The 10041-nt window shown below is 43.3% G+C and overlaps 1 pseudogene; it reads left to right on the forward strand.

The window, feature by feature from the left end:
- Nucleotides 1-7245: 7245 nt before the first annotated feature.
- Nucleotides 7246-8917, forward strand: LOC119300204 (annotated as a pseudogene).
- Nucleotides 8918-10041: the final 1124 nt, after the last annotated feature.

The following is a 10041-nucleotide window of genomic DNA, read 5'->3' on the forward strand; positions in this document are numbered from 1 at the left end:
CTTAATTTGATTTTAGGATAATTTTCAATTATAAATTATTTCAGCAATTCAAATTAGATTCAAAATATCTATATGAATGGATTTCAGTAATTTGATTTTAGCGATTCCCCCATTTTTCTCTTCTTTATACTTTGTAATATACTAAATACACATTTCAGAAATGACTTTACTAATATTTTTTAAAAATTCAGCATGCAGAAAAAAAATGTTCATATAGTGTTCAAGATTGTTTGTGTGAATTTAAAAAACTATTCACACCATTCACAAAAATGTTTGTGACATTTAAAAATTTATTCATGATCTTTTTTTTAACTTTCATGAAAATGTAAAAATGTGTTCACGTAATTCATATTAATTTTTTGTACTATTCTAAAAACGATCATAAAATTTTAAAAATGTTTACACGTTTACTAATATGTTGTCTGACATTTAAAAAGGTGTTCACAAAATGTAAAAGTTTCCGCTTGAAATTTAAAAAAATCTTTGTAACATTTGGAAAATATATTCTAACACTTAACAAATGTTTTTTAAAAATAACATGAAAATTTTCAAAAATGTTTAGCGCATGTTTGACATATTCATTGCGTATTTTAAAAAAAGATGTTCAATGTGCATTTTACAATTGTCCAACATGTATTAAAAAAATGTTGCACATGTATCTAAAAATGTTCAATTTCTATAAGAAAAATGTGCAGCGTGCATGAAAAAATAGTCTACCTGTATTTCAGAAATCAGAAAAGGAAAAAACTAGCAGGAAAACCAAAAAATAAAAAACAAAGAAAAATTTATAGAGAAAAACACAAAAAAGAAAAAGAACAACAACATAGAACCTTCCCAAAACCTGCCAAAACCGGGTTGTAGGTTTCAGGAACCGATCCTATAGCCTTCCCGAAACCGATTGGTACACCTTTTTGGTCTGGCGCACTTCATCGATCGCTTGAGGCAAGCATTGCTATGCACCTAGCATTTGTGTGCAAATGCGCCAAGGCAGGCTATCTGCATCCTAGGCAGGCCTGACTCCCTGTCCCCTCCTTGGCCCATGGCCCATGCCAACTTTAGATTTTTGGACACCGGACATGCTACCCTCCTGCCCCTCTACCTAGCGGGCCCGTTAATCACAACCGGATATGCAGAAGGATCTTAGACCATCTCAAAAAAACAATGAAGAAGGACCTTTGTGAACTGAAGCTAGCCAAGATGGTAAGAAATTTAAACATGAACAAAGAAAAGGCACATAAGTGCATGTAAAATAGTGTATGCTAGCATTCTCTTCGATACTAGAAGGTACCATGTGTGTTGCCATGGGATCGCGTGACAATGTCTTGCGATATCTTGCTTGAGCAATGGCATTGCAATCATATGGTTTCGTTTAAAAAATGTATCTTGATCAGAAAAATTTCTTGAGTAACTGGGAGAAAACCATATGAGAATTTGCGTTGTAGAAAGATGTGCGCTCAGACAAGAATGTGGGACATAAGCAAAACAAAACGAGGAAGAATCAATCCTTGGTTGGATGGTTGTACATGCAGACCAATAGGACATAATATTCTTTCTTTGGGAGTTCTCGTTGATAGTGAAATGTTCCAACAAAGAGTAACAACGAAACCAATAAAAAAAGTTGCACTCTTTGGATCTCTAGACCAAATCTTATTATTCAAATAGAAAATATATTGCAGTGAGATGTCGGATCGATGGAGCCACTGAAATATGTGGAGATGAGATGATGGTCCCATGGTGTGATCAAACTTGTGGAAGACAGTCGGATAGAGAATAATAGAGTAATGTTGGAGAATATTTCAGTTCCATGAGCTATTGCCTAATAGCTATGGCGAAGTGGCTAAATGAGAGAGCAATAAGGAAAAATATACTTAGTAGCTTATGACTACTTAAAGATAGAAGATATGCATGCAAGACTTTACTAGGCTGGAAGAGATACTAACACTATATTTTTTTAGCAACTTGCCGAGGCAAGGGTAGAAACTCTGCCATTTCATAAAGGAGAAAGATAATTGCCCCGCAAAAAAATTAAGAAAAGTTGGGCGAAAACTACATTACAAAAAGGAAAGACGACTCAAATAGGAAACTAGATACCAAACTATAAGATAAGTAGTACTGACCCATGATACCGGTTCATCTCTTTGTAGTATGGAACTGCTAATGCAACGTCGCGTTATCAGAGAGAGCTACCACAATGTTGCAAGATGACACTTAAGAATTCCTTCGACAATATTAGTTGTTCAAAAATATATAAGTCATACCTTAATCTAATTCGAAAACGCTAGTGCTCACCCTCCGGATCATGCTGCATGTGTCAACCGCCTCCTCACCCGTTGGATCTTCTTTTGATCGAATGACCCACAATAACCCTACCATATTTTAGCTTTTGCAACCTGGCCCTTGTTGCAATCCTACCAAGACGCAACACAGGTCAATTGCAGCCGCAGCACTGCTATCCTCTCTCCACCTTATCCCCAACCGAATATGTTAGTCCACACGATTTTTTCCCAAGCGATGTTGTCCATCATCTTCCTCCCTGGCCGTTCCCTTCTGACCCAAATCCTTTCCCCGACGTTCGTCCAGCTCAAGGCCAGCGTTGCCTTGGAGCTCACGTGTTGCAACCCACCGCAGCTGCTACGAGCACGACAACACCCGCCGCCGCTATTGTACGCAGGACCACCTGCTGTCGATGCAGATGATGCAGCATTCTATAGGAAAGGCACGGAGGTTAGGAAAGGTTTCTATCGCAATTGCAACAAGGGTCTTGTTACAATGGCGACGGACATGACTGCAATCTGAAGATGGTTTTTACAACAAGAGTTCAATTGCAATTGCAACAAGGCTCTTGCAATAGCGAAGTTGGCAGCCGCATGCCGGAGATGCTCTGCAACAAGGGTCCTTTTTGCAATTACAACAAGGGTCTTATTGCTGTGGGGGCAACAGAGAAGAGGGATTGTATAGTGAGTATCGTGGATCATACGGCTCATTACTCGACCGATCTTTTGAAAAGATCAGCCGGCCTACGCGTAGCACGCTCCAATCAAATTTCGGATGCACACAATAAAGTAGACTAGACGACAATGTTGCTTAATGTTTGTTTCATAAAGAATCGATGTCTAAGATCGTTGGTTCAAAACTAAAATGTCCTTGCGCGACTAAGGAACATATGCTTTCAAGCTAACACCACAGTTCACATGCTCAAAACTCATTCTGAATAGCAACTAAATTACAGTTTTTCGTGGCGCCCTCAAGCCACTAAATTGCTTATTATTTTTCCTGGCTGTCTTCTTGGTTGAGACCTTGGCCCTTTTTCTGATTTCCTTCATTGGAGCAATGGCTGGTGGAGGGGGTTGGAGCCACACATGCGCCTTGACGGAACCCCATTTGGGGCTCAGCCCATCCATAAGTTTAGCCTCGCCGTCGATGAAACTGTATTTGAGCAAGAAGCCCCTCAAGAAAAAGAAGGCGCACCCGCCCACGCTCGTAGGCGTGTCGTCCATAGCGAAGCTTGTGGGTGATCCAAGAAACAGGACGCGATCGCTCAAGCTCTGGCCGTCCCTGGCCATCCAACGCATCTTGCCATCGCCGTAGGCCCCTACGAGAGCATGCACCGTCACCGAGACTGCGCCCGCCGGGTCGTGCCCGGTGCGACCAGAGCACCAGTCCTGCTCGGCCAGGACGGTCGCCCACATTAGCTCACCTCGTGACTTGAAGACGTAGCTATGGCGCTTTATTCCATCCCTTGCGTCACTCATCATGTCGAGCTCGCCGCCGGCGGCGACTCCTTTGCCTTCGAAGTCAGGCTTGAGTATAAACCAAAGGTTCAGCCTCACGCAGACTAGGATCTTGCCATCGTGATATGCAGCACTCAGATGGCAGCCTTTCTCCAACAAAGTCAGACTTCTTTCCGCAGTAGTCCACGTGGTATCACCAGGACGCAGGATGGCCGCCCTGAAGACGCGCGAGTAAAAATCGTACACAAAGACGGTGCCATCGCGGTACACAATGCCACGAGAATCGCTCATCTGCCACTTTATCTCATCGTCATCAGCATCCACCTCCGAAAATCGAGGCAGCTTGGTGACGGCTCGGGTGACAAGGTCGGTGAGTGTTGGCCGGGGATACGCCGTGAAAGCCCAGACGGCCGCGCCATCTTCTCTGACCACCCAGCTCATTTCGTCGCTGGTAGATGGTTCGTCCGGCAGGAAGAAGCTGTCGCGGCCATGGCGGTCGCTCGATCTCGGCAATGCCAAGATGCATCCGAAGTTGAGTGGCAAGTGCACAAAGAGGTTGTCCCACATCGCAAGCAGCCACGGCAGAAACGTCCGGTGGGTCGCTGCCGGAGATGGGAGTAACAGCGCCGCTTTGCGCCAGGGGCTGCAGACGGCGTGGAAGCGGACGAAGTCGACAACGTCGCGCAGGCGGCCGGAGATATCGATGAGCAGGTCCGCCGGGAGGTCGGCCCACCGTGACGGCGCGAGGCTGGCCGCCATGCCGGAGCCGCACTGCGATGCGATCTCAGTGAAGGTCTCCATCCGATCCAATCAAGCTAGGGCAATATGTCGAGCGTATGGATCCGCCGCCGTAATTATTTATCACCTTTAAATCCTTTCCCGGTTTGTATATTTAATTCCGCATTAGAAGGTCAGGATTGTTTAGATCTTTAACCAAATCCCGACGGCGGTTTTTATCCCGTGTTTTTACCTAATTACCTCACCCCTATTTTTTAGTTGTACCTCACCTATTTTAATTGCCATTTTAGTGGTATTTGTTGTATTACAATACAAATTAAGATAAAATATATTTTTCACCATTTTTTGTACTGGTAATTTGTGTTTAGGGTATTTGAGATCATAAACGAATTAGTAATTAAATCGGATTCAAAACTAGCTACTAATTTTGGTAATTTAAAATCGAGTTAGAAGTTCACAAGTTCTTGGAATGTATTCCTAAAGTACTATTTAGATTGTAATTGTACAAATATTAGAAGCAACTTCACTTGTGGAAATAAATCACAAGTATAATAAGCAAATTAAAGTGAGGACATACTCGGTGAAATGTCAAGGGGAGGCATGAGGATTTCTATGATAGGTTGATGTAAGGGCAACTGCAACGGCGTGTACCAAAATAGACACACAAAAGATAACGATAGGGGAACCGGTCACCCAACTGTATACATCAAATAAGCATCAAATCTGAACAGCGTGGGTCATGTGGACCTAGAGAACAAAACACATGGGGTGTGGGAAGTTCAACTAACAAGTGGGCCAGGTAGACGTCCGGACTTCCGCAAACCTTATCTAGATTTGATATCAGTCTCAGCGAAATTCAGACAACCAAACCGCATCGCTGATGTTTGATGCACGATGTTGCATGCTAAAAGTATCCGGATCGTTTGGTTCAGACATTTAGGTGCATTTTGGTGCACGACATTGGAGTTTCCCTAACCATGGGGTTGTACATCGGACTTGATATTTTTTATGGGTGAAATTTTGGGTTTTTATTTCTCAAAAATAGTGTTACAATCTGCTGATATAGAAATTCCTTAACACTGTGTGAAATCCGGCACCACCAATAGGTGGTGCTACCTTTAGAACGATCAAGATTAGGTGGACTTTAAGCAGCTCTATTTTAATGAGGCTAATTTTTATCGGAATAAACCCATGCAGCTTCAGAAGCTTCTTAATCTCCAAGATTAGGTGTCCATGGGCAGATCAGTCCAACGAGTCACCTGTCAAGGCAGCAATCGTCGTCCAGCAATCAGATTGTACCATTCACGCAGCCTGAGTGGCATCTGTGTGATGCCGGGTAGGTTGACGCCTTTTTCAGTTCCCTTTTTCAATCTAAATCAACACATATCAATGGATAGATATGTAAGAGCATCTCTAACAGACATTATAAAAATAGAAACTGTAAAACATGTTTTAAGTGCCCCTTGAAACATTTTTTTCGGTCTGATACGGGCTCTGAAAGAACAGACACGGTAAAAGGAGACCGTAAAAAAGAATTTATGTGGATCCAACAATTTTTTCCCTTTGCCTTCTTCTTCAGTCCGCTCGCGCGCGCTCGCCTATGCAGCTGCAGCTCGCCCGCCGGCGTCGTGCACTGCTCGCCGGCGCCCACCGGCCGCCGGCTGCACGCGCGCTGCCGTGAGAAATTGAAAGGGGCCCTCTGGAGCTGGTTGGCATTGAGGCGAGGAAACAAAAAGAGAAGGCCGGGCTTCTCCAGAGCCGCAGGAAATCGATGGCTGGAGCCCTCTGGTACATATGACAGTGCGCGCGGAGAGCGGAGAATTCCGGCTAGTTTGTGGCATGTCTTCTGCCCTTCAAACGGTAGAAATATAGGTCGGAGGCTCGCGTCTTCGGTGGCCTGTAAAACGTTTACGGTTCCGTGAACTTTTGTTGTGTGTGTCATGGACATAAAATTGGTCCGGAATATTAAACCCGTCAAAATTTTACAGGTTTTGTAGAAAACGATGGGAAGCAATCTACCCTCTCGTGAGAGGGCCACGTGGTATTTATTGATAGAGATGGGGCATATCCCATGATCATATACATGTCTTGGAGTACAAGGGATTAGGAGATAGATAGGAAGTAGTTTAAGTAGATACTAATCTATCTCTACTCTAACCAGAACTCCAACTAACAATACATGTGCGCCTAGGGCAGGGCCACATGAGATATATTTCAATGCAGGCGGTAGATCCCGTGCAGATACGCTGCAGCAGCGGCAGACCGAGGTGGGCTCGCCCTCAGGATCCGATGCGCCCTGCAGGGTGGAGGTGGCACAATCCACGCCAGCCACCTGCGGCTCGGGACGCGGGACGGTCCAGCAGGCGGCCGACCTAGGCGCACATATATTGGCTGCAATGAGACGCGGGACGGTCCAACACACCCCCTTAGCAAAAACTATATTGGCTGCAATTAGATATATTTAAATTATATGGAGATATATATTGCTTTAGAGGCATACACAAACTATATGTAGTCTTTGCAACTTTTGGTCATGTCTCATGTTAATGTGATGCCTGGATTGAATCCAGCATGGTAGCACGTTTAGTGATGTTTGTTCACAAAAAGGTGTCCTCATAGTTTAAAGTAAATATATGCTTTTGGCATTCACATTGTTACTATGATACTAGTCTTCTTTGTTTCCCTTGGTATATCAGATGTATTGAACAGACAAATTTTCTTTGATTACAGAGAGTATCTTTTTGTATCCTGTTTACGGTCCATTTCTGAAACAAAAATGTTGCTTGTTTCTATCCAGATCATCCCAGAAGAATTTCTTCAGCGTTTCAAGGGTGAATTCCCAAGAGAGATGATACTTGAAACACAAAAATGTCACAATTACATAATTGGAGTTGCCAAGAACAATGGAAATCTTGTCCTTACAAGTGGGATGGGGGAAATTTGTTGGGACGTTTGGTCTAGAGATGGGTGACACCATAGTATTCAGATACACTGGGAACTCTCGGTTTAATGTCATAACCTTTGATGAACTTGGCTGTGAGAAGGTATCATCAGTTTTTGTGGATCCTTCTCCACCTCCTGTGCAAGAAAGGCGAACGAGTGCTACTGATACTGTGAAAAGTTCTCATTTTCGTCCTCAGACCATACAAACGCAGCCATTTAGCATAGGGAAAGGGATGCAATGGAGTCACCACGCCTCCAAATGGAAATGGACAAGTCATGTCAAGACAACAACACTGTGATAAGTGTTTCCTCCCGCGAGTCATCAGGTCTCATCCCACGAGTCAAGACAACAACATCGTGATAAGTATTTACCCTTGCAAATCATTCTCATATTTGTATTGCTGATATTTAGTTTTTCTGTTTTCTTTGCACAGGAGATCCTGTCTACTATGAGGAAGAATGTGGGGTACGTGAAGTGCCTGGTTCCGATTTCAACGTCAGGAAGAAGAAGGCCAGGCTATCTTCAAATCAGAAGCAGCAGTTGAAGGATTGTTACTTTACCGGCCGGAAGACCAAACTAACTTCAACTCAGAAGGAAGCGGTGAAGCGGATGGTCCAATCCATATACTCAGAGATCCCCATCTTCGTTGCTGTGATGCGCAAGTGCAACGTTGTTGCAGAATTCTATCTGGTTAGTTCCATTTTTTTAATGTGTGTTCTGCACCGATCATGTAGGTGCCTGCGTAGTAAAGTGCTACTTATGGAATATTAATGAAAACACTATCTGATAATGTAAATTCATAACCAGTCATCTTTGAATTTAAATATAGGCAGTTTCCTACTATCTTACAAATTTAGGAAGCAATTTAACATGTTATTTTTACAGTGTTTTCTTGCCATTATCTACTAACTCTTTTGTTCACTGTAAACAGACTTTTCCCATGCACTACGCTAAGAAATATCTCACAGAGGAGCCAGACATGTGTCTTCAGCGGCAGGGCCGGAAGTGGGAGGCGCGGTATTGTGAATACAATGGCGGGGAAAAGCTCACTATTGGATGGAAACAGTTTGTAGAAGACAACAAGCTGAAGATGGGTGATATCTGCCTCTTTAAACTGTTGAGCATTGAGAGAACCATGAAGGTCTATATCATCAGTGAAAACGTTGCCAATTATCGGACAGGTCTCCAGAATGACACTGACCGCGAAGCGGTGTTCAGGAGAGGGGCTCAGCATGCGGATGGAGCGTGTGATCCTGACTCAAGGTTCCTTCGCATCACTAAAACTGAAGCTATGGAAGATGATGCTGTTTTTAAAACTGAAGACGGTGCCTGATCGCCCAAGGAAAAAAGCCTGGTGTCTGAACCAAGCGTAGCTGCTGTTTTTCCGCTCTGGGGAAAACGAGTGGTCGTATCGATCATAAGGATCCGGTTGCGTTGTAGAAACTTGAAACTGTTCTGGTGCTCGATCTTGCTCCGTAGTTTGTTCGTTTTCTTCACAGGCTAGCCGTGCACGCGGCCTGGAACTCCTCTAGCTGTAGTTTTAGCTGTGTTTAAGTTTCCTTTTGCACCCCTGGATGCTGCTTTTAAGGTCGTGGGTTATTTCATTATCGTGGTGATAGTGGAATACAATCCTTCGTGGCCCTTTGGGGAAAAAATGGACGCCAACTGATCGAGATGTCATGTTACCGTATTCCCTGACGGAGGTAAGATTGGTGATGCTTTCATGTTTGTGGTACTGCTGATTCGTGAATCGCTAGTGATGCTGATATGATAGTGCTTTTGTGTTAATTAGTGAATTTCCAGTCAAGTTTTCTGCTCTTTCTTTCAAGGTCTAGAAGTCTTTTTTTAGCGTTTCAAGGACTAGAAGTTGCCATGTGCGTTGCCGCACCGTTTTTCTTTCATGGGTCAATTTTTTCCGTGGTCGTACCATGGCTGGTCGTTGGGTTATGGACTTTAATTATAGTATTATACTAATAAAATACCCGTGCTTTGTCATGGGCCAACAAATAGATCTACCGTGAATCTATCGACTTCCGCTCTTCGATCATTGTGTTATCGGATCTCAGAGCGGTCAGATGTCAGGGAACAAAATACATCTCCTCGTCTGCAAAATTAAATGGCCCACATAGGATTCGAACCGTGGCCGCTTCGCCCCAACACGAGGTCAATAAACACCACGCCAACGATTCGTTTGTGTCTTATTTAATCCAAGTACTTTATTTGACCTTGAATGAATACTACATGCGAGTGAAAAAGAAAAGGAAAAAACAGCCAGTGGGATTTGAGCCTACTAGATAACATTCCAGGATCGCGATCAGCTTGACTAATTCTCTCTTATGACTAGGTATAGATACTTTTTGTACATCATTTAAAATACAAACTTGAAAAAAAGAACTTATCAACCTAGGTTTTCATTGACCCTTCTAGCTATAAAATAGGTACACGTAACCGACAAACTCATATGTACATGATTTTTCATGTGGGATTTTTTTTGTTGAAACACATCCTCGGTAATTTGTGTGTAAATAGCACGGCAATTTATGCACCTCATGCCTCTTAATTGACTTACAGACGTCGTGGTAACTTTGATCTGAGAAACTTATGTGTAAATAACATGCTAACTTACAC

The sequence above is a fragment of the Triticum dicoccoides genome, chromosome 5A (assembly GCF_002162155.2).
Source record: "Triticum dicoccoides isolate Atlit2015 ecotype Zavitan chromosome 5A, WEW_v2.0, whole genome shotgun sequence".
NCBI classification, from domain to species: Eukaryota; Viridiplantae; Streptophyta; class Magnoliopsida; order Poales; family Poaceae; genus Triticum; species Triticum dicoccoides.